The sequence below is a fragment of the Meles meles genome, chromosome 18 (genome assembly GCF_922984935.1).
Source record: "Meles meles chromosome 18, mMelMel3.1 paternal haplotype, whole genome shotgun sequence".
Lineage (NCBI taxonomy): Eukaryota > Metazoa > Chordata > Mammalia > Carnivora > Mustelidae > Meles > Meles meles.
Window position 1 is genome coordinate 51287140 of NC_060083.1, and position 24398 is coordinate 51311537.

At 53.1% G+C, this 24398-nt stretch overlaps 1 protein-coding gene across 2 annotated transcripts in view; it reads right to left on the bottom strand.

The window, feature by feature from the left end:
• Positions 1 to 21374, bottom strand: part of CACNG5 (calcium voltage-gated channel auxiliary subunit gamma 5) — a 40554-nt gene extending 19180 nt beyond the window's left edge. The window contains exons 1-2 of one of the 2 annotated variants that reach the window (XM_045983882.1): positions 21221 to 21374; positions 762 to 870 (exon numbers count right to left, since the gene is read on the bottom strand). The gene's annotated coding sequence lies outside the window, so the exon portion shown is untranslated. The remainder of the gene's footprint in view (positions 1 to 761; positions 871 to 21220) is intronic. The other variant, XM_045983883.1, reaches the window with a different exon arrangement.
• Between the last annotated feature and the right edge of the window lie 3024 nt (positions 21375 to 24398).

The following is a 24398-nucleotide window of genomic DNA, read 5'->3' on the forward strand; positions in this document are numbered from 1 at the left end:
CACACACATATGCACTTGGTGAAGGTGAATCTATTTGAGGACGCAGATCTATTTGAGGACACACATGAAGATTAAAAAATATAATTACTGCATGATTTAATAATTCTGCCAGGAATGTACTCTATGGATATATTCACAACACTATACAAAGTTGTATGTGCAAGGATATCTCTGCAGTGCTCAACGTTCAACAAGCAACTTAAATGACCAATGTGGGAGCTGGTTAAATAAATTAGGATTCAGCCCTGTAAGAGAATGAATCCTCTGTAGCCATTAAGTATAAGGCAGCTCTGTATGTTCAACAAGGAGAGCTCTCCAAGATTAATTATTAAGTGATAAATGCAAAAAAATGCTAGGACATTGTGTATAGTATAATACTCTTGGGTAAAAAAATAATCGTATGTACTATGTAAATATTTTATATATATATAAATATCTTTTATATTTTACTATATTTATATATACATATTTATATAGTATATATGTATATTTCGGTATATCTATGAATTACATGTATATATGGAGAGAAAGAGTCAGAAAAAGAGAGAGAGAGTGCACGAAATCCCCAAGATAGTAGGTACTGTATTTCCAAACTGTGAGCAGGGCACCCTAGACTTAGAGCAGTGGGGTGATGAGGCACTGACTCTTAAAGTTCTCACCCACACTGACAGTGAAACCGTTGGCTGAGTTGAAGATATGAGAGATTTGGGAAGAAGAATGGGTGAAAGGGTTACAGAAGTGCCTCTCATTGTTAACCATACCTTATCCCAGAGAAAGCAGGAGGATGGGAAATCCCTGCCCCAAACCTCAGGTTTAGTGAGAGGATTCAGTATATGCTGGGAGTCCAGTGGCCTGGTGGGTGAATCTGACCTAGAAAATATCAAAGGAGAGAGATGTTGGCTACTTGTCGTGGTGGTAGGAGGGAAGGAGAGGTCACTGCTGCTCTGTCCTTGGTTTGTGCTGCCTGAGTTTGTGGGAGCAAGTGGTGTAGAAGCATTTCCATAGACTAGTGGGCCAAGCCCGAGAGCACAGCAGTAGCACGGAAGGGACTAGGGTCCCGCTCAAGATGGCTGTCATCCAAGATGGCTGCCAGGACGCGGGAAGCAGCTTCAGCAGAGAGAAGCTGGGGTGGGGAGGGGGAACTTCTGCATTCCCAAGAGTTTGAGGAAGGAACCATGAGAGACGTAAAACCCACAAAAGGAGAACTACAAATTAGAAGGCACTGGGGATGGGAGGGTGTGTGTGTGTCTCTGAAGAACCCAAGGAAAGGACAGTGGTCAAAAACTCAGGCTTGAACATTCGCAAACCCAGAGAGTCTATGCCATGTCATGACTACCCGTCAGGTAAGACTCCTACCTCTCCTGCCTCCTCTTCCTGTCCACCATCTCACCCCCTGAGCCTGCAGCATGAGGGAGGGGTGCCGCAAAGAAGAAAAGAGGCCAGCTGTACCCTTCTGCAGGGCTTTGAAAGGCTTCCCACCATGGCATAGCTGAGCTGAGGGTGGGCATTTGCTGTCATTTTGCCTCAGGTTGGAAGGTTTGGCTGTATTTGGGATGGAACAGTTGAGTTACTGGCTGGGGGGGGGCGGGGGCTGCACATTCCTGAGAGACCAGAAGAGCCATGCAGGTTGCCTCAGTGTTCACCCCGAGCCAAGGGAAGAACCTGAGTCAGTGTAAACAAGGGAGGAGGGCTGCCTTGTTGCTAAATCCCACAGGTACATGGGCAGTGGCTTTAGGTTAAAAACCAGCAACTCCCACTTAAGGCAATGTTTTGAGGAGGAAGAGAACGAGGTCAGTGCCCTTTCCTCTTCCTCCACTTGGTCAGGTCCCACCCCCACCCCCACCACCAACCCATGTTGATCCACCGCCCAATGGGGCAGAAATGAAAACATGACAATGGTTTGTCATGGAGTGTGAGTCGTCTGGAGGCTGGGGTCCCACCTTCGTCTGGAGGCTGGGGTCCCACCGTCCGGCCAGCTTGAAGAGTAGAGGAGCAGGACTGAGCCATTGGGAGGCGACGTCATGCCTGCATCGGCAAAGGGTCCAGCAGAGGTGCAGGGACATAGGGGTGGGCTGTGACTCTCCTCTAAGTCGGTGATGCCACTCCCTCTTGGTGGCTCTCCACCTCTGCCCATTTGCTGAGCCCCCCCCCTCCCCACGGGGACCTGGGTGGGACAAGAGCTCCATTTCCTCTATCCCCTTTTGCTAGCCCTCCACCCCTTCTGTGGCTCAATGAATCCGAGTTTCAGATCCAGTTCCTGGCTGGAGAGAGACCCACTGGTGGTAGGCTGCCTGAGGGTTTCTCTGAATGATTCCCATAAAGACTTACTCGGATGGCTTCCCTGCCTGTAGAAGGGGATTATGATACTGCTTCCTTGCAGGGGGGCTTGGGGGACTAGTAAACCGACACGGGCTAAGGCATTCACAATGCGAGCTCAGTAAAGGGCGTGTAGGGCACGCATCACCGTGGCGGATTACTAGGTAAAGGAGACGATTATTTTCATTCCACATGCCCGCATTACGAGTGCTTGCCAGACCCATGGAATGTGAGAGCATCAGAACGGGACAAACAAGGACGACGATGACGAAGCGGTGATGACAGTTTGCCACTGATGGGGCGCGTTCATCTACTGAGCCTCCATAATCTCGCCCTGAGATCTACCCTGCCAAGTTGCATTATTATTCGTTCTTTACATAGATGAACTTGAAGTTGAAGACATAGGGTCACTGAGCTTGTTAAGTACAGAGACTAGATTCAAACTTTGGTGTGTCTGGCCCCTAAGCCCAGGGTCTGGGCAGTTCTCCCCCATGCGGTGATGGGGACCAGCCTCTTTCCATTTAACCCATGATGTAAAGAACTTACTGTCTTCAACCACACAGAGGTGGGTTCTTGAGTGAATGTGTGGGTACCTCGGAGCTCTCAGTCCTGCCACTACCATGAGCCACAGACACACCCTCCCCTCTGTCCTGCCCAGTCACACCCTCACTGGGTGACCCATGGGGGACCCGGGCAGCGGAGGAGACGTACCAGCCCTCCAGCGGACGTCCCGGCCAGCCTTCACACTACCCCCACGTGGAAATGCCACCCCCCTAACTCCCACCCCAACAGAAATGGATTCATGTTTTGCAGGATTTGTGGAAGCTCAAATCCCCTTTAGAAAAGACAGGAAAGAGAGGGTTGCATACTTCCTTCTTTTAGATTCCACTTAAACAGGCGATGCGGGCTGCAAATGACACCATTCAGTGGCACGAAGTCTTCACTGTTGACAATTAGAAGCCTACTCGTGGGGCCACCCCCTCACCATTCACACCGCCCTCAGTGCCAGCCGAGCCGTAACGACCCTGCCCCCACAGCCATCGGGTGCAATAAAAGTCATGAAGAAATGAAAAACAACTCCGTACCCCGTGTCTTAATATGTGTAGACAGGAAAAATGTTCAGGCTTGATCTAATTTTGGCGACACTGGCCATCTATCAGACCCAGTCTGCAAAAGCTTGCAGGGAGAGCTGGGCCCGGAGTTTTCTCCTGTCCTCAGCTTCCCTGATTTGGGGTCTGCTGGCTTCTCTCACCTGTGCATGCTTCTGCCTCCCCGATTCCGGCAGGCTGACCCAGACACGGCTCTAGGCAATTTACACGGGTTAATTCATTTCACCCTGGCAACAACCCCCTTGCGATAGGCACGGTTATTAAAATAAGGATAATACTAGTAGAACCTTCTTCATAGGCTAATGAGGATTAAATGAGCTCCTTTAAATGCATCTAGTTTAAAATAAGAATAGTGGCTGGGCGCCTAGTAAGTGCACACAGCTCAGCTTAACCCTGGTCTTTAGCCCCACTTGATAGCTGGGAGGTTGGTGGTTAAGGCATCTGCCTGAAGTCACCAGCCAGATAGCAGAGGAGTTGGGACTTGACCTGAGCTCCCTGGCCTCATCCTCTGCTATGCCGGACTGCCTCCTGTTTGTCCCTACGGACGGGTTCTCAGAGAGAGGCCCTGCTGAGTTTCCCACAGAGCACTTAGCTCACCACCTTGGAAACTCGATTCCAGAAAGCGGAGGAGATTCCTGGCTGACTGTCAAGTGCAAACTTGGTTCTGATTTTTCTCAACATGACCAGCCTCTTGCTGAAGATGAAAAGAGCTGAAGGTTTCGAGCCCTTCGGTCTCTGGTCTTTGCATCACTCAGGCGGATGGCCAAGCCAGCGGTTTTCCTTATAAAAAGCCGTGATACAGGTCGTGATCACGGAGGAGCAGAAAGAGAGGCGGAAGCGCAGAAAAAAGCCATGGAGTGTTTCCTGCTGGACACTCGGAGCTATTCTTGGCCACGTCCAGCCCCCTCCGTGCTTGGAGTAGTCTCTGAGAGCGGCTTCTGCTGCTGCCGAGTCTTTTTTCTGGGAGAAGGGAAGGGGGAGGACAGCCCAGGGAAGAAAACCCACTCTGGCTTTGGAGAAGCTGCCTGGACAGCACTGGGGCCCAGAGGCCGGCTGGGAGCCTGGCAAAGGGCATGCCTCCTCCCGAGGTCCACACTGCTTCTCGAGGCCTCTCGCAAGACAGTCGACGGGGCCTGGCCAGGTTCCAAAGCCCCCCCACCACTCCGGTGCACGCAGGGCTATAAATACCTCCCACCAAGCACTGGTTCCTAGCCCCCCACACCGCATGTTTTCCCATAACTCAGGATTCTTCGAGTATGTGGCATGCAGTGTCGCGTCTCGCCTCGCTCCACTGTCCCATCTCCTGCCGCTGTCCACGCGCCCGGCCCTGCCCCACTGAGTCCCAAGCCCGAGGTCACACAGAGAGCCAGCCAGGTTGCTGTGGACCCAGGAACGACAGCCCCAAGCCCGGATTTCCAGCACTCCTGAACCTTAGCGCCGACAGGAAGACCAAGTACCAGCCGTGGCAGGGCGACAGGCTGGAACGAGACGGGCAAGGAGAGAAAAGTGTAGAAGGGGGTGACGTGTTTCTCTGAGGTGTCAGTTCTCAGCGGGAGGCTTTCTGCTCCCCTCCCCGTGACTTGAGACGAAACAATGCCAGGGCCAACCTAAGGTCTCCGGATGGCCTGGTTGGGAGCGTGGCCCTCCCTGTGAGTCAGGAGGCCCATAGCCCCATGTGGGACGTGGAATGAAGTCCGTGGGCTCTCTCCATCCTGGGAGGTGGGCCAGTGGTCCCTGGAAGGTCCTTGGGAGTCTCTGCCTCAGCAGATGCCTCATGACCTTCGACAGATGAAGTCAAAGTGCTTCCAGAGTTTTTAAACAGATTTTAATATTTCCGGACTGGATGATGAAGTAAAAACCTGGGGAGGGAACTGAGGGCCAACAGGAGTCGGGGGGGGGGTGCTCTCACCTTTCCCTGGGCCTGGGATGGTTAGCAATAAGGTGGGGAGGCAAGGGCTGCTTTCCCTCCTTCTCAGCCAGTGACCTCCCTCACACACCCGAGAGCCATCAGCGGTGGAGGAGCCCTGGTCTGAAAAAAGAGGGACAAGGCAGGACGGGCCTGAACCTCAGCCTGGTTCCGGCTGCTCGCTTTATCATGCCGGGGGCCCATTAGTTCGAGGCTGGCCCAGAAGCGCAGTGCGGGCCCTGGGGCCTTGGGCAACTCGCGGAGCCTCTCTGAGTCTCATGAATAATACAGGAATGATCACTTCTTTATAGAGTGGCTGCGAGGATTCCGTGACATAAAGTAGGTCATGGGCTCTCCATTAGGGTTCATCTTTATTCCCTGATCCCGAAAAAGGAAGCAAGACTGGCCACCAAGGAGGCTGATCCCAGTGGGGAAAACACTCAAGGTAACAAGATGGCGCCAGTGGGCTGGGAGCAATGGGTGAGGAAGCGTGTGCGCATCTCCCGGGAAAACTAGCCTCGGTAACGGTCTCCAGCTGAATAAGGCAGAGACCGGGGTGCGTCTGTGCGGGCTGGGAGGCACAGAAACCTTCAGGAACTGCTTCTGAGGGAAGCACCAGCTCTCTAAGAAGTCAGGTCAGGTACTGAGACAAGAAAAGAGAATGGCATCCTCAGGGCCAGACAGGATTGGACCGGATATAACCTCAAGCCCTTATACCAGTCGATCTTAATTCCTGCTACCTGTTAGTGTCACTTGGGGAGTTTAAAAGAAATCCCACTGCTGGGTTGTTTCCAAGGCCAATTATATCTGACTCTCTGGTTGGGTGGGGGTGGGGTGAGGCATCAAGACTAAAAAAATTCCAGATGGCTCCAAGGTTCGGCCAAGGTTGGGAGGCCCCCTTGTGGGGACCCTCACAAGCCTGGGGATGTACAGACCCCACGCTCATGGTTTTTGGTTTCATCTGGACTAAAGCAGAGCTATTCAATATGGCAGCCACTAGCCACAGGTGGCTCTTGATCACTTGGAAAAAAAATATATTTTATTTATTTATTTTGAAAGAGAGAGTGAGAGAGAGCACGAGCAGAGGGAGGGGCAGCGGGAGAGGGAGAAGCAGACACCCCGCTGATCAGGGAACCCCATGCAGGACTCGATCCCAAGACCCTGGGATCATGACCTGAGCTGAAGGCAGACGCTTAACCCACTGAGCCACCCAGGTGCCCTCCGCAATGCTTTGGAAAGTGGCCAGTCCAAACTGGGATGTGCCATCAGCAGAGAACACGCATGTGTTTTCTAAGACTTACTACAGAGACAGAATGTAAAAAATCTCATTGGTGGTTTTTAGAACATCGATTACACGTTGAGATGGCATATTGAGCTACATAAAATATATTAATTTTACTCTATCTTTATACTCTTTTAATGAGGCTGTAGAAAATTTTAAACGACATCACATGGCTCACGTTCTATTTCTGCAGGACAGTGCTGGCCTGGAGAGTAGCCGATTCAAAACTGTTTTGTTTAGGTCTCCTGTTTGTAATCTCGTCTCATCTGTTCTTTGACAATAACTCTCTCTAAAACTTTGCCTCGTGATTCCACTTACGTAAGATTCTTTTTTTTTTTTAAAGATTTTATTTATTTATTTGACAGAGAGAGAGATCACAAGTAGGCAGAGAGGCAGGCAGAGAGAGAGGAGGAAGCAGGCTCCCCGCTGAGCAGAGGGCCCCACGCGGGGCTCAATCCCAGGACCCTGGGATCATGACCTGAGCCGAAGGCAAGAGGCTTTTAACCCACTGAGCCACCCACGCACCCCTACGTAAGATTCTTGACATGACAAAAATGAAGACATGGAGAACAGATCGGTGGTTGCTGGGATCAGAGCCCAGAGTGAGGGGGGGAAGGCCGGGGCAACAGGGGGGGCCCCTGTGGTGTGGAAATGTGCTGCATCTCGACTGCATTCATGTCAAGATTCTGGTTGTGGTGCTTTGGGATGTGATGTTGGGGACGTTACCATTAGGGGAAACCAGGTAAAAGGTACATGGGATCTCTCTGTGTGATTTCTTACCATTGCATGCGATTCTACAGTGATTTCAAAAGAAAAAGCTCTGGGCGCCTGGGTGGCTCAGTGGGTTAAAGCCTCTGCCTTCGGCTCGGGTCATGATCTCAGGGTCCTGGGATCGAGCCCCGCCTTGGGCTCTCTGCTCAGCAGGGAGCCTGCTTCCTCCTCTCTCTCTGCCTGCCTCTCTGCCTACTTGTGATCTCTGTCAAATAAATAAATGAAATCTTTAAAAAAAAAAAAAGAAACAACAACTTCCCCTCTGAAACCATAACTCTCACACTCCGCTGGGGACTGAGTGAAGTGGGGTTTCCCCCTCTGGAAAGCCACTGGGCAACATGCTTCCAGCCTTACATATGTTCACTACCTTTGGTCCCCAAAATTCAACTTCTGGGAATGACTGATACAGAAATGGACACAGATAGAAGCACGAAAATACAAAGGTGTTTACTCATTATTGCTTATAGGAGCGAAATGCTCGGAACCACCAACATGCCTTTCTGAAAGGGAAGGGTTAGATAAACTACGGCTTTATCCTCTCAGGGGACAATTCCTGGACAGTCCCTGTCCTCGGTGACCATGTTGTCATTGAAGGAAATGCTGGTAAGACAATGTTAAAAAAAAAAAAAAGTGGGATGCAAAATAGCGATAATTTGCCAATTTGTAGATCAAGAATCTGGAATGACAAATAGAACAATGTTAAAAGAGAGCTGTTTTGAGAGCAAGATGATGAATATGTTTATTCTTCCTACTTGACTATTTTCCCCATTTTTGTTTAATAAATATGCACCGCATTTTTTTTAAAGATGTTATTTATTTATTTGACAGACAGAGACCACAGTAGGCAGAGAGGCAGGCAGAGAGAGAGGAGGAAGCAGGCTCCCTGCTGAGTAGAGAGCCTGATGCGGGACTCAATCCCAGGACCCTGGGATCATGACCCGAGCCGAAGGCAGAGGCTTTAACCCACTGAGCCACCCAGGCTCCCCTATGCACCGCATTTTTAAAGTAACATAATGATCTTTTCCCCCCTTTTTAGAATTGGTTGTCTTCCTGGAACTAAGACTAGTTAAGAAGGCTGGTGGCTGACTTACCCCCTGCTGGCTGATTGTGGTGGTGCAGCCTGAGCCCAAGGCTCCCCCCCCCCACACCTTTCTTTCCTGGGTATCCGAGATCTCTAACACCCCAACCCAGAAACATGGAGTCGGGGAGAGGAGGGAAGACTAGCTCTCTCTACTTTTCTGATTTTCCCAACGTGCTATAGAAGAAGCACGTATTTTCTCCGCTTGGGACGCATGCGTGTATATGTATATATGAACGATAAGTTAAAAATTAACAAAAGAGTGCTCGCTTCGGCAGCACATATACTAAAAAAAAAAAAAAATTAACAAAAGATGACCTATATAAAAAGAAAAATCTGTATTTTAAACCAGAGCAGCTTCGTGGCAGAGGGAGGCTGACAGTGAATTCCCTTCCCTCTCCCTGGAATGGCCTTCTCTGCTTCTTCCTGGGGCATAAGCCAGCCTGCCCCAGGCTCTTGCAATGTTCTATTTTTATTTTCATTATTTAACTGTGTCCCATATATAACTGCTAAGTGGAGTGTTCAGTTCCATAGCTTAATGGACGAGTGACCTCCGTCTGCAATGCCCAAGTCACATGGAACTCCGCAGGCCATTAATGAGGTCCTCAGTCCCCCTCCCCCTGTCAATTTCAGTCCCTGGCTGAGAGCGCAGGCATGGGGTTACCACAGGGAAGGAGGGGGCAAACAAGGAGGGAATGAAGGAGCCCACACCAGCAGGGGAGTGCTGGGGAGCTGTGCAGACCCGTGGATGGTATTTGCTCGCGGCCTGTTCTCAGGAGCTCAGCAGCTCACGGGGTTGGAGACAGGATGACTACTGACTTGCCTTCTCACCTCCACTGGCTTCTGATGATTGACTGAGCTCAGCCCCTGGCCACCTCCTAGAGAAAGAAGGGGTTTTAGTTCCTCTGCTTCCTCATCTTTCTCGGCTATTGAATTCTACCCCTTTGCAGTGCTCTAAACCTTGTTGTCCGGCTCATCCCACAATGCTATACACTCAGGGACCGGGGGTCAGTCATCAGGCAAACAGAGAGAAACCACATGGCACAGAAGGGTTTGTGGATCTACTGCATTGACCTTGACCCTCAGCATCAATGATGTTTTATGAAATACTTTCATACCGGTTTGTGACCTCCCTGGATCCTCCCATCACGTCTAGGAAGATGGTGCTATGGATGGCATGACTCACTCTGCAGGCAAGAAATCCAAGGTTGAGAGAGGTGTTCCACCCAGGGAGGACGTGAAGTTGCATCCTCTGGGCTGCAGTCCTCTGCCTGTGTTCACCCCGTTCTCCCCACAAAGAGGTGGGGTGCTTTCCCAGGTAGACCCCAGGACAGAGCCCAGGAAGTGCAACCCCCAGAACTTGGGCATCAGGAGTCTCCTGGACGGACCCTTGCTGGATCTTCCCCTCCCCAGGGCAGGAACTGGGCCCAGTGGGCGGCTCCTGCTTCCCTCCCTTGGCTAACTTCTCTCCCCTCCACAGCCTCTCCTGCCCCGTGCAGTGACTCTGCGCCCCGCACATGCTGAGTCCTCCTCATCCTTCCCACAACAACACATTCATCAGGAGGGAGACAGATGATTTGCTCCGGAGGGAAGGAGGAAGGAGTGGAAGAAATCAATAGCGTAGAATGATGTCTCTATATTGTGCCTCCCAAGTTTTATTTCCCTTCACAGAAGCGCGGTGGAAAACAAATGTCGGCTCTGGTTTTGATATGAATTGATCTTGAAGCCGGGTGAGCCCAGGAGTGCTCCCTTAATGGCTGGCCATCGCCTGCCGGCACTTGGGTTGATGAGTTCTCAGTCAATGCACAAGGGCCACCTACTTATCTGATTTGGATGTCCTGGCTCGTCTCTGCTCGCAGCACTGGGGACTGTCAGCAGGGCCTGAAATTGGTCACCAGCTGGGTGGGGTGATAAGGGAGAAGCTGAAAGGAAGGAAGTGGGGCCTCTACCATAGCCCCAAACCCATCTCTCTTGCAGAGAAAAATTCCTACCTGCCTTGGGCTCAAATGCCTTCAAGTGAGTTGAAATCCAACTGGCGCAAATAGCATCATCAGCCAGTAACACTTTAGTTTGAATTTGCAGAGCCTTGTTCTTAACGGAGGCGGTCACAACACATGTCTTAGGGCATAGTGAGTAGTGCCTTAAATGACTCACACCCAGGGCCCAGCCCACGGTCATCAACCAAACTCTGGCCGTGAACCCCCCACCCCCAACTTGGGTGGCATACTGTGTGTTCTCATCTGGACATTTTGGTCAACCTGTTAGGCCCTCCATCTTCTCAACTAGGAATGTACGATAATGCTTCCTTGTACAAGTACTAAGAGGATGAAATACAGTAGGGTATGTGGGGCTGGGCACAGCTCCTGGCACTCGGCAGCTGCTCCCCCCTCAAGCTTCTAGAAATTTCTTGTGGGAGTAGGATGAAAGAAAGGCATGGGGGGTGCTGCCTGGAAATCTGGAGCAATGTCCCACTGAAGATTTCAGAGAGGGACAGCTCGTGGCAGCCAAGGACACAGAGGGCCAAGTGGGGGCTCCCACCTTGGAACCCTTTCTGTTGTGTCAAGGGGCAACTGGTGCCCCCAGAGCAAAGGGAGCATGAGAGGTGGAAGGACCTACCCACTGCCAAGTTCATACCTGGGGCTGTATCCCAAGAAGTTACGAAGGTCAAGAGTCCTTCATTCAAATTTGCTCTGGGTTCAAATCCCCGCTGCCTCACTTATCAGCTCTGTGGCCCTGGGCTGGTGGCCCCCCTCTCCATACCTCAGCTTCCGCATCTGTGTAGGGAAGGAGAACACGGAATCCCTGGGATGACAGTTACATCGAGGTTCTCCCGACAGGCACCATTATTGTGGCTCGGGCTGGGCACAGGAGCTCCCCATACGGACTTCCGCATCTGAAGGGGGGTTGGGATTCCCACCACAAATGCTCTAGGCTGTTGAAGTCCAGAAGCACTCTGGCCACCCCACCCATCACTTCTATAGCTGACAAGGACTCCCCTGGGAACTAGGGCCTCAGGAAGCTAGTGTTTGTGAATTCCTGCCTCGATCAGGCAGCGTTCCAGCTGTTTCTCTACACAGCGATCCTCACCCAGTCCCCGTGATGACTCTAGGAGTGCCACATGGACGTTGCCCATTCACGTAGGAACTGAGATGACCCTCCACTGACCTGAGGTCACCCAGACACTGAGAAGTAGGCATGGGCTCTGCGCCTGGCTTCTGAGACCACAGAACCCTAGTGGCCCAATAGTACCAAACAGGAGTCATATGCTGGTGGGGGGCGGGGGGATAGTCAGGCTGCAGGGTCCAGGCTGTCAGGGTTAAGATCCAGGAGTAAGGCCAAGACGACTGCTATGGGGCCGTAGGTGGTCTCACGGTAGGGCTGGAGTTGAAGGTGGGTGGGGAGAGTGATCAGGCTATCCTGATAGGGAAAGTTTAAAAAAAAAAAAAAAAAGGGCATTTTCTATGCACAGAGCAAATCCTGTCTACCTTCTCCAGAAGACAGCTTCCTCTCCAGGAAATAGCGGCGGCCCTCCTGACCCATCACTCACAGCCCACCCTCTGTACTCCGTCACGGAGATGCCTCGCGTCTGGAAGCATGGAGCCGGCCTTGGCCCCAGGCATTTACGAGCCCCTGAGCTCCTTCGGAAGAGCAAGGAGAGGGTGACCAAGGTATCTCAGGTCTCCAGGATGGAGAGGTGTAAGCCAAGGTCACCCGCCAGGGAACAGTCTCCTATTTTGAGACCAAGTGAGATTTACGCAGGGAGTCGCCTGCCTCCTAAGGCGATGGCCGGGGGTGGGTGGTGTCTGAATGTGTTATCCATGGGGGAAGGCGCTGCTTCCTGGATGCCAACGCTTCCTGTTCTTGGCTGCCAGGGTGATGCTCCCAGCACCGCATTCGGTGGGACCTCTTTGGAGGGCAAGCTGTGCTAGGCGGGGGAAGGCCAAGTGCAGAGGCAGGAGCCAGGAACAGAGTGAAATTCCTATGGACCTCCCGCCTAGGACCCCGGCCTTGTGGGAGTCCTGGAACAGAAGAGGTTGACGATCAAGAGTGCAGAGTACCTGAGCTCCAGTTCAGGCTCTGCCAGCAGATGGCTGTGTGGCCTTGGACAACTTACTGAACTGGTCTGAGCTCCCACATGCTTAGAAAATAGGGGTAACCATACTTTAAAAGATTTTCAGGGAAACAACAAGTTTCAGTGAGGATGGGGGGCACCTGGAACCCTCAAAGATTTGCTGGTAGAAACATAAAATGGTGAGGGGCCCTTGGGTGGCTCAGTGGGTTAAGCGTCCGACTCTTGATTTTGGCTGAGGTCATGATCTCAGGGTCGTGAGATCGAGCCCCAAGTTGGGCTCTGGGCTGGGTGTGGAGTCTGCTTAAGATTGTCTCGTCTCCCTCTGCCCCTCTCCCCTGCTCCATGCATGTTCCCTCTCTAAAAGAAAGAAAGAAAAGAAAAGAAAAACGAAACATACGGTACAATCATGTAGAAAACAGCTTGGTGATGCCTAAAAAAATTGAACACAGAATTACCATCTGACCCAGGAATTACCCTCCTGGGGATGTATGCAAAAGAGCTGAAAACAGGTGTTCAGACACATATTTGTACATGAATATTCAGAACAGCATTATTCCTGATAGCCAAAGGGTAGACAGATGCCTATCAGTGAATCAATGGAGGCACAAAATGTAGTCTATTCACACAGCGGAATATTATTCAGTTGTAAAAAGGGATGAGGCATTGACATAGCACGGATGGACCTGGGAAACACGGTACTGAGTGAAAGAAGCCAGACCCAAAAGGTCCCATGTTGTGTAATTCCATTTATGTGAAATGTCCAAAATAGGTAAATGCATGGGGACAGAAGGCAGATCAGTGGTTGCTGGGACTTGGCAGAGGCAGGCATGGGGAATGACTGCGTAGTGGGTGGGTGGGTTTCCCTTGGGGGTGACAAAAATGTTCCAGAATTAGAAGGTGGTGATGGTTATACAATGCTTGAAAGTGCTAAGTGCCACTGAATTGTACACGTTAAGATGGTTAAAATGGTAGATTTCAGGTTATGTGTATTTTACCACCGTCAACCCCCCTAAAGATTGCATCTGTTTATGCCAAAGCACACGATTCAGCACAATTAAAGGAGAGTATACTGGAAAGGTCCATACAAGCACTTGTCTGCGGGGGGGGGGGGGGGGGAGGAGGTCCACTGAGTGGATTAGAGGAGGACCAGGCACGACGCGCTGGGCACAGAACCTGCACAAGTACCAGCTCAGGGAAGCCCAGCCTCCCTCCTGGTTCTCCCTCCCGTGTAAGAGAACTCAGCCTCTGTCGGCCACACCTTTCACACACCACTTGGCCCTCCCCCTGAGGGGCAGGTAGGACATGTTTTCTTTTTCTTTTTTAAGATTTTATTCATTGAAAGAGAGGGAGACAGAGAGAGAGAGCACAAGCCAGGGGAGGGGCAGAGGGAGAGGGAGAAGCAGATTCCCTTCTGAGCAGGGAGCCCGACACTAGACTAGATCCCAGGACCCCAGGATCATGACCTGAGCCAAAGGCAGACGCCCAACCCACTGAGCCACCCAACATGTTTTTAAGATCTTGTTGCGGCACGTCAAGATCCAGGAGCTCCACTGCCTCCAGGAGCAGCCAGAGACCTCATGCCCTGTACTCTAGAGACAGAAGTCTTGAACTTGCCTTTAACACCCGGAAACTGACACCTGGGAGATGTCATGATTACGACTGGTGAACACGAGCTTTGCGAGCGGAGGGCAGAACTACAAAGGGCAAAAGAAACACTGGGGACTGATTTCTGTAACCAGAGAGAGTGAATGTCATTAAGCAAGCAGGTAGCAGGCACCCCTTGGCAAGGCCCTGGCCCAGTGGGCAGGGGGGGAAGGAGCGGATACTGGCAGTGCTGGGGGCAAGTGGGTTGACGGAGGTGTGCCGGGGATGCTGCAGAAGCACAAAGATGGGCCCGTAACTAAGGAGCATCTGGGAAGGCTTCCGGGAAGAGGAGACTTCTAAGCTGAGTCCTTTGTTCCTGTCTGGTGAGGAGTTTTTGCTTTACATGAAGGACGGAGAAGAGGATTTTGGAAGAGTCAGACCCTGCGCCCAGCAACTTGGTTACATTTTCCTTTTTACAGATTCCGAGGGTCTCAGAAAGGCCACTGGGATCCTTGGGTTTAAATTCTGACTCTACCACTTATGATCTGGCTGACTTTGGGCAAGTTACTTGAACTCTCTGTGCCTTAGTTTCTTCACCTATAAAATATGGTTAATGATGATGACCTCAAAGCATTGCCTGACAGTTAGATAAGCTGGGGAGACCCAGATTAGGGGATAGGTATGGGAGTAATCATCATTTTTTTAAAAAGATTTTTATTTATTTATTTGACAGACAGAGATCACAAGTAGGCAGAGAGGCAGGCAGAGAGAGAGGAAGGGAAGCAGGCATCCCTCTGAGCAGAGAGCCCGATGCGGGGCTCGATCCCAGGACCCTGGGATCATGACCTGAGCTGAAGGCAGAGGCTTAAACCCACTGAGCCACCCAGGTGCCCCGGGAGTAATCATCATTCTAATCACTGCCTTTGCACTTGACCATGGCTTTGGGGCCAGGGTCCCTGACAAAGTGTCTATAAGGATCCACTGGCCTCAGAATTCAGTAGAACCTCTTTGGGACATCATGGAGAGGGGGACAGACTCCATGTCCACAGAGCCAGGAAGACAAAGCAAGTAGCTCCCACATATCCAGCATATTTTGTTGTTTGATGTCTGATGTCTGTCGTCTCCCTTTTGATTTGATCATCACCCCACTCCTGGGTGGTAATGCCTTCCCCCTTCACTTCACAACTCAGGAAACTCGGACGCAAAGAGGCAAGAACGTGGAATGGTGGAACTCCATCCATTCCCTGTCCAGTCGGGAGACTCCTGATTGGGAGCCTATCTTTTGGGTAGGATTTGGGAGCCAACGCTTCCCAGCCAAGCCTGATTCCTGGTCTGCAAAATGGACACGACAATAAGGTATGTCTCCTAAGGACTGGCCAGCAGGAAGCTTACACGAGACTTGACGCATGAGAAGCACCCAGGAGATGCTAGCTTCTACTCCTCTGTCGTCCCTGCTGTCTCCTCTTAGTGGGAGGACTACACAGGGACCCATGCTCCCAAGGGATGGACAGCACAGATCTGCTGGGGCTCATCCTCTCAGGTCCCCAGAATGTGTGGATGTCCCCCTCCCCGACCCAGGCTCTCCCACTTGAGCCAGGATCATCCTTCCCACCCAGCCACGACCCCCATGCCCAGCTGCTAGTGCAGCTGCTGCGTTTTGCTCAAGAATCCCCACTGGGAGGGCACCCGCCAATAAGCCAGGAATACTGGCTTACTCTAGGGGTTCTGGCCTCCCTCACCCAGGGCCAGCGGGCAGCTGGCTGCTTTCCAGGATTCCAGGCAAGTGCATCCTCCCCTATCCAACCCCTACCAGCCTGGGCCAGCTGCCTCAGTTTCTGCCTTGGGCGAGTGTCTGAGCCGATGGCATGCTGTCTCCCTCCAGGAAGGGCTCATGCATGTCCAGACTCCTGGAGCAGGAATGCTTCCTGCACCTTCCTTGCTGGGAAGAGGGCCCGGCAACGTGGCCTTGAACTCTGGGGAGGTGAGGAACCCCACACTGGACAGCAATGCCAAGGGCACAGAAGTTTGCCTGAGGCTTCACCAAGGCAACTCCTGGCAACTTCTTTTTCACGCCAATCCAGATTCTACTGTCTGGAATTACACGCAATGAGTCTCCTTTCCCAATTGTTTTGCCGTAACAGGAATTACTTCAATCCCAAGAAAATAGAGACGGTCAACGAGGAGGCTCATCAAAACTCAATGACCTCCTTCCAAAATGTAGCTCTTGAAATGTCCCGTCCCTCCTTCCCCTCCTAGACTTCTCTCTCCCCGCGTCACACCTGCACCTCCGTGGCTGGGGGCTGAGAGAGGCACGGCAAATTCTCGCCCCCTAGAGCACTGAGTAGACCTGCATGCCATCCCGGCTTTGCCACTTACCAGCCTTGTGATTTTAGGCTGGTGACTTTATGTCTCGGGTTCCTGCTCCTCAGCCCTTGGAGAGGGAGGGGGAGAGCGAGCGGGAGGGTTTAACTTCCCTTGACCTCAGGAGATACTGGCCTCGACCTCACCAGATGGCCTTGCTGCAGCTCAGTGAGTAGAGGCAACTGTCCAGAACAAGGGCCCAGGGAGAGGGGAGGCGCTGCCTGGCTTCTGGCTTCCTGCTGGCGCGCGGGCACAGAGAGCGGGGGAGCCCGGGAGCTGGCCCGGGCCGTGTGCTGGGGTTGGGGATGAAGGACAATGTACGCGTCCCTGCAAAAGCCGGGGATGACAGACATTCTGGGACTAGTCCAAGGCCACACACAGCTACCAAGCGACTAAGCTGGGATCTGAACTCACCCCTGCGTGGCCCCGAAGCCGAGTTTCAGTGTCAGATAGTAGAACACGAACAGCTCCAGTTTGTGTCCCAAACTGTACCACCCACATTCTGGGCCTTGAAACATGAGGCAAGGATATCACACGCGCCAGTGTGAATCGGTGTGAGAGAACACTTGGGATGGGGTTGGCACCCGGCAGACAGTGGGCATGCAGCTCTCCTTTACCCTGGAGAGAAGGCAGAAATCCTCAAGGCTCCCTCATGACCCCAACAGGATCGGGCCCCCTTGGGGAGCCCGGCCCACTGCTGCCTGCCCAGCCACCTGTGTCCCTCTCGCTCCCTCACTTTCTCTTCCTGCTGCTTGCAAGGCAAGATCTCTTGCCCAGATCTCTGCTTCACTCGCTCCTTCCCTTCCTCCCGGCCCCTGGTCACGCGGCAGGTGCCCCCTTTGAAAATGACACCCCCACCCCCGAAGCCGCTAGCCCTGCCTTGTCTTTCTCTCAAGCATTCTCCCAGACAGCCTCCTCTACAGTCTCCCTCATGAGCGTATCTGCTGCTCGTCTCCCTCTTTAGAAAGCTTGCTCCTAAGGGAACGGGATTGAATTTTGTCTGTTCTGTTCATAGCTGTATCCCCAGTGGTTCTCAGCAGCGGGTGAGTCTGTGCCCCAGGGGACATTTGGCGATGTCTGGAGATGTTTGCAGTTGTCACGGTGGGAGGAGGGGAGCTACGGGCTGGTGGGAGGTTTAGTGGGTGGGAGGTCAGGGACACCGCCGAACATCGTGCAACACACAGGACACCCCCTCCCCCCTCCACAAAAGAATAATCTGACCCCAAATGCCAACAGTGCCACAGCTGTAGCCCCATCACAGAACAGTTGCCAGCATGTATACAGCAGGCGCTCAATAAAGGATGATGGAGAAGAAGGAAGAGGTGCTTCATTCATCATCATTATTTGAGAACGGATTTCATTGTAAACAATCTTCAAGGATGCTCCTGGCATTAGATAATGTTAAATGTCAATGACATCTCCATTTTTAAGAAGTGGTTGTCATTTGGGAGTTCACGGCCAGAAGCTCATCCGGTGACCAGTAACTTCTGTCTGGAGCCCTGCTCTCAGCTGTGTCCAGATGGGCTGCCGACGGCTTGCTGCCACCCCGTCCTGAGCCGAGACCAGAACATATTTCAGGCTCTGTGAGAGGGCCTGGGTAACGCTGGGCTGCCTCTCCCCGAATCCATGGGCCCATGGACCCCCCTCTGAGAGTTCCCCCCAGGAACTCTCAGTTCTCAGCCCTGCGTCTCCTAAAACTTGCCCCCACACTCACCACGTGTCTGCCTGGGCAAGGAACCACCTCCAGGCGAGCCGGCGCTCCCAGGCCTCTCGCAGCCCAGGAGACTAGTGGGTCTGAGCGAATTATGTGGTTTTTGGTCTTTCTGGGGAAGGACGTGGGATGTTCAGGGAATCATGGGAGTTGAAAACTCCCCCTGGCCCCGCTCAGTCCAGGCCTTTTGCAGACCTAACAAATCACCACTGACAGCTTTAAACAGGTGGTGTGATGATCCCAGGTTCTCCAAAATGCAGAGAACACCACCCAAGAATATATTAACTGCCACGTGGCCATGGGCTAAGGAGAAGATGGAGCAGCAGAAAAGGAAGGATGCTTTTGTCTTGGGCCTAGTTGCCCTCCAGATACCTTTTCCCTCCCCTGCGATTCCCGCCTTCTCTTTTCTTCTCTCTTCCTCTGCTTTCTCCCTCTCTCCTTGCACAAAGGTCCTGAAAGCTTTTTTCCTTTTAAAAACATTGTATTTATTTATTTCAGAGAAAACACAGGCGCTCATGAGCACAAGCAGGGGGAGGGACCAGGGAGCCCGACACGGGGCTCAGTCTTAGGACCAGGGGATCATGACCTGAGCCGAAGGCAGATGCTTAACTGACTGAGCCACCCAGGTGCCCCACAAAAGCTTTTAAATAAAGTTTCGTGGCTGACAAATGGGTACAAGGCATGAGCCAAAGGAACTAGTCTCTAATGGTGGAATATTAGACAGCAGGCAGCTAGGTCTGTGGAACCAGGGTATTTGGTAGGCAGGGGTTTCCTTGGTGCCTCTGAAGTCACATGTAGCTGGCCCCAATTCTGCCAGGGAGGAAGGCTGACCCCAATCCAGAAATGGAATGAAAGACCAGGCACATGCCCAGTGACCACCTAGGAATGAGCCTGCAGGCTCCGTGGGGCAGGCTAGGACACTGATGGCTGGAAGCCTGAGGCAAAAGCATTAGCTCCCCCTGGAGGCAGGGCTTGGTGGAGCCTGGCTTCCAACTCTTGCCTGCTTGCTTTCCGGGGCTCAGAGTTCAATCTCTGAGCTACCCTGATACAAAAACTCACACCACTTGCCCGGCGCTGAGGATGGCATGAGGGGTCCTAGCAGCATGGTCCCCTCCCTCAAGGCCAATGGCTGAGAGTCAGATGGGGCCTGGAAGAAGCAGAGACAAGCAGCCCCGAACACCTCCAGTGAGCCCGACGCTGACATCTGGGACCTTGCTTTACACAACAGCCCTTGGCCCCAACCCACAGAAGGGGAAACTGAGCCTCCAAGTGGTTCTGTGACTTGGCCAATGTCACAGAGTCAGTGACCCAGCTGGAGCCCATGTATTCCACAACTACACAGGGCCTGTGTCCTCCAGCCAAGTGGGAACAATTCAATCAACCTCCCCTCTGTACTCCCCTCTCCCACCCCAAGTCCTGGAAGCCCCATAGCCTGAGAATGGTTGAGCTCTCACAGGCCTGCTGCCAGGATGCCCGGCATCTCACCAATTGGATGAGTGTGGACAGGGCAGCCCTGGCTCTGCCCCTCAGGGTGTCCACGGCCTTGCACACGTAAAATGGAGGTCAAAGTCCTGGATAGGGACATCCGAGGCTCAGTTACAAACTGTATCTTTTGTAGCCGCGCTGGGGACCTGGCCCCAGGTGGAATGCCCCCAGCCATCTCCAGCGGCCACATTAGCAGAGAAGTGGAGAGGGAGGGCTTCTCAGGCAGGCAGAAGACGCTGGGGGCCTGGCTGGGGTGTCAGCAGAGAGGCATGACCAGTCACCAGGATGCCTCTGGTCCTGAGATGTCCTGAAGCCAGAACAGCAGATCGAAGCCAAAGTCCCCACACCCTCCCTGTCCAACCTGGGCTGTGAATTCGTCAAGCCCTGGGCTTTAATGAGATGAGGGAATGGCATGAGGTGGCCAGGAAGCAAGTCTCATCTTTTGTTCTTGGTGGCTTGGAGTAGGAGCCAGCAAGGTGACAGCTGGACTGTGATGTCTGTCTCCCACCTGGGGACCCAGTCCTGGGTCCTGCGCTTGTCGAGTCACTGATAATCCCACAAAGGGGGTGAATCCCTTCCCTTCCTAGAACAAGAGCTTCGTCAACCCTAAAAGGGGACAGGGAGGTAGATGGCAAGTTCTAGGGGGCAGGTGAGAGCCCAAGGCTGCAGGAGCGCCCCCAGGAGCCCACACCCAGGCCAGCACTGGAGGGGCTCACAACAGGATCCTCCTCTTTCCTCCCCAGCCAGGTTCCAGGAATTACCTCTTTAAAGCCCTTTCAGTCCCAAGAAGTGATAAATTGACTTCACTTTGAAAATTTTAACGAACTGCATCTTCACGGGTTGCCCAATTAGGATGAGGGCAAAGACAGCTCACCTAATTAAAATGGGGAGGAGGGAGGCTTTGGAGGGATGGAGGAAATTGGCTGGTGTGGGCCTGGTGGGTGGGAATCTCACCCTCAGCCTAGGCCCGCGGCTCCCCCTCCCCGCCCACCCTCTTCTCTCCCCTGCCTGTCCAGCTCGGCTCCCCCGCATCTGGCGGCGACCCTTCCTCCTCCCAGACGGACCTGGGCATCCTCGCTGCCCCCGCGGTCAGGAGGGAGAGGCGGGGAATTCGAGGCATGGGCGGACAGCCCCGCTCAACAGGTGGCGGTGGGCTTTCGCTCCGCGTTATCCGGATAATTTCTGCCAGCCCCACTCAAGCCCGTCGTGGGAGTGTGGCCCCAGCTTTGGGGTGGGCAACCAGAGCTGCCCAGCAGCGCCGGCAAAGAGGGGGCGGCGGCTCCATCCCCGCACATTCCCGACACGCACAGGCGCGCACACACACGGACACACGCGCACACACGGGCGTGTACACGCGCACCCCCCACCACGCTGCCCCTTCCTTCCCCGCGCCGGGCCGGGACGCGCGCCCGCGGTGGCCCCTGCCCCTGGCTCCGCGGTGACCCGAGGCAGCCCCGCGCCGCGGCCAAGGCGCCGGCGGGAGATCGTCCCCCCGCGCCCCCCGGATGGGAGAGCCGGTCTCCCCGCCGGCTTCCCGGCTCCTACCTCACCGGAGCGGCCGCGGCCCCTGACCCCGGTCCGAGGTCCCTCAGTGGCTCGGCGCGCCGGGCGGGAGGTTCGGCGCCAGGTTCTCGGGCGCTCGCCCCGTCGCGTCCGGCCGAACCGCTCAGCGCTGGAGACGGAGCCGCAGCCGCAGCGGCCGCCGGAGCCGCGAACTCGGAGAGGGAGGAGCAGGCCGGGGGCGGGGCCGGAGCCGGGGCGGGGCCGGGGCGGGGCTTCCTTGCCCCTGTGCGACGGGCTGTGGGACCCTGCGGGCGCTGGGCTCCACGGCTGCGGGGGAGCTCGTGGGCGGGAAGCACCTTCGTGGGGTCTGCGGGTGGAAAGTAGGGGCCTGGGGTGGGGGAGGAGAAGCTTCCGGGGCCGCTTAGGGGTTGCCCGAGACCCCCTGACTTTGGTCAGACTTCCTTTCAAATGCCAACTTGATCGCTTCCTGCGGGCCATGGACTGTTCTGAGCTTCTGAGCGCTTTGTCTGCATGAAGTTATTTAAAGCCTTCCCAACAACCCCATTTTACGGCGGAGAAAACTGAGGCACAGAGACTTGAAGTGAAGTGCCCGAGGACACACGGCTGAAATATGAGAGAGCCAGGATTGCAGCCCAGCTCTGTCCGGCTCCAGGACCCGTGCTCTCAAAGCCTCGCTCCGCTTGCTTTCTGTAGCATCAAGCAAATTGCGTGCCTCTTTGGCAAATGGCAATGGAAATGGATGTACAATAAACAGTAGTAACCAACATTTTTAAATTTCTTCCTTCTTCAGCCTCTATGTCTCCTGTATTCTCTGGGCCCGTGACACTCAGTAGGAGCTCAATAATTATTGGTTCATTGATGACTAATTTGAAAGCTGCAGCTGGGAGCCAGGGTGGCCCTGTTCGGTCACATTGGAGGTTGGCACTGAAGGGTCACCCTTTCTGGCTTGAATACTTGCCCATTCCTCTGTAATGGCAACCTGGCCTGACCAATAGCCTTGTCCAACGTGTGTGTGTGCGCGTGCGCACGCGTGTGGCTTGCTCACAGACCGTTAGCTTCAGCCCTCTGCTCTAAGCACAAGGCGCCTCCCTGCAAAGAAGGGTCTCCAAGATATAAGCTTGGCCAGTCAGGGAATAGGGAGGTTCTGCTAGACGGTCAATAAAATTCCTGTAGACCATGAAATGGAAGAAGACATGGAGTATATATTTATATGTTTGGGGACAAAAGCAGGTTAACAGTAACAAGACATCGGCAATCTACATATTTGTGAAAGACTGTAAGGCAGGGGCTCCAAGAGAAGCCCTTTTGGGGCTGAGATCTGACCTGGGCATCATAGGAAAACATTGTCACATGGGAGTGGGGCCCTGTGGAGTTAGGACAACTGGAAGTTTTTAGGAAGGGTGCCCTAAGTTTCCATTTGTGGCATTTTGGCCCCAAAAATGCCCCAGCTTTTTCTGTCTTCTCCTACTTCTCTAAGAGTGCTCCTTGCCACCCCCTTGAATTCCCTAAGGAGGAGAGGCCTCTCACCCCTTGGACAGGTGGGCACGTCTCTCAAACCCTCCATGCCCACAAGCTCCAAACTTTCACATGTGCTCATCCCTTCTGCCTTACTTGCCCTCTCCTCCACTTGGAAAACTCCTACAAATCCTCCAAGGCCTTACTCAGTTTGCTCTTTCTGACCCAATAATTAATTTCTCCTTCCCGCATCTGGGTCCAGGAGCCTCTCCTCCAGCTCTCACCAGTTTAGCAATGGTGAGTTTACTATCAGTTTCCCCAGCTGTGCTTGTGACCTCCTCGAAGGCGCAAGTCCCGGCATACAGTAGGTGCTGAATGAATGCATATCGGTAAGAAGGATTTCCCCAGGACTCAAGCTGTTAAGAGGAAAATCACCTAAGAAAACCACTGGTGGAGCTGGGTCCGTGCTGTGAAAAGATGAAAAATGGAAAATGTACCTTTCTCAAGGTCTGCATCTAGTATTCCCAGCAAAGGCCAGAGACGCTGCCCTGGGAATCCGAGTTTTATAGGTTCACCTCTGCTGGGCAGCAGCCATGTCCTCAGGCAACCGAAGAGGGAAAGTTATGAGGATATGAGGGTGGGTATGGCAGGGGGGATGGACTCCTTTGTGGGTCAGTTGAAGATTACAAAAATGCCATCGCTTCCCAGATCAGTTGCCTCTTCGATCCATGTGAGGCTTTTCCCCAGATCATCTTGATACGCCCATGATGAAGGAACAGACCCCTTGTCTGCAGAAGGCACCCTTTAAAAGGAAAACCAGGAGGCTCACAGACTCCTCCCCCACCGTTCTGCCTGAGGCAAGTGAGGATAGCTCAGGAGGTGGGTGGCTGAGGGAAAAGGGATTTAGATTAGATGGAACGAGGTCTTCAGCCTCCTTCTGCCCCTAACTAGCTCTGTGACCTTGGACGTGTTACTTGACTTCTCTGGGCTTTGGTTTACTTCTCAATAACCAGGGCTGATTCCTTGGCCTTGCAATGTGTGCAGTCATGCAGACCCTGCTCACTCTTTGAAATGCTCTGTGCCTGGTTTTGAGATCTGCTTTTATCATCTCAGAATTTCGGTTGGGAACAAGGGGCTGCATTTTCATTTTGCAGTGGACCCCACAAATTATGTAGCTGGTGCTAGTGTTAACACCCACCTTCCTGGGTGGTTGTGACACCTCACTGAGTTAGTGTTGCCACCAACGTCTAACACATGGGCTCGCAACAGAAGTTAGTCGTCCTTCCTCTGATTTGGTCTTAAAGATGAATAGAAAGAAGTTCACCTGGTAGCCAAAGGCACAGGAAGGCAGTTTCAGACAGAGGGGCTGACATAGGCAAAGGTATGAGAATACGGAATTACATTCAGGGCAAGGTGAACGGTCTGGGGTCGGGAAGGGGAAGCAAATGGAGGGAGAGAAACCCGGAGAGACACACTGAGGTCAGAGTGGAAGCCTGCTTCTTTTAAGGACTTGGATCTCAGGCCTGGAGGCCTGTGATCAGAAAGCCCCAGGAAGAGAGGGTAGATGGGTTGTACATATCAACAATCCTAGCCCACAGTTCAGTGGCGGACTGGCTCAGATCATGAGACAGGCAGTGGAGGGCGTGGGTGGGAACCCTGCTTGGAGCCTGCCAATATGGCATATTTGAAACGCTCACTGTTGACATAATGGGAAAATGCTGTAGGTGTCAAAGCCAGCAGTGGC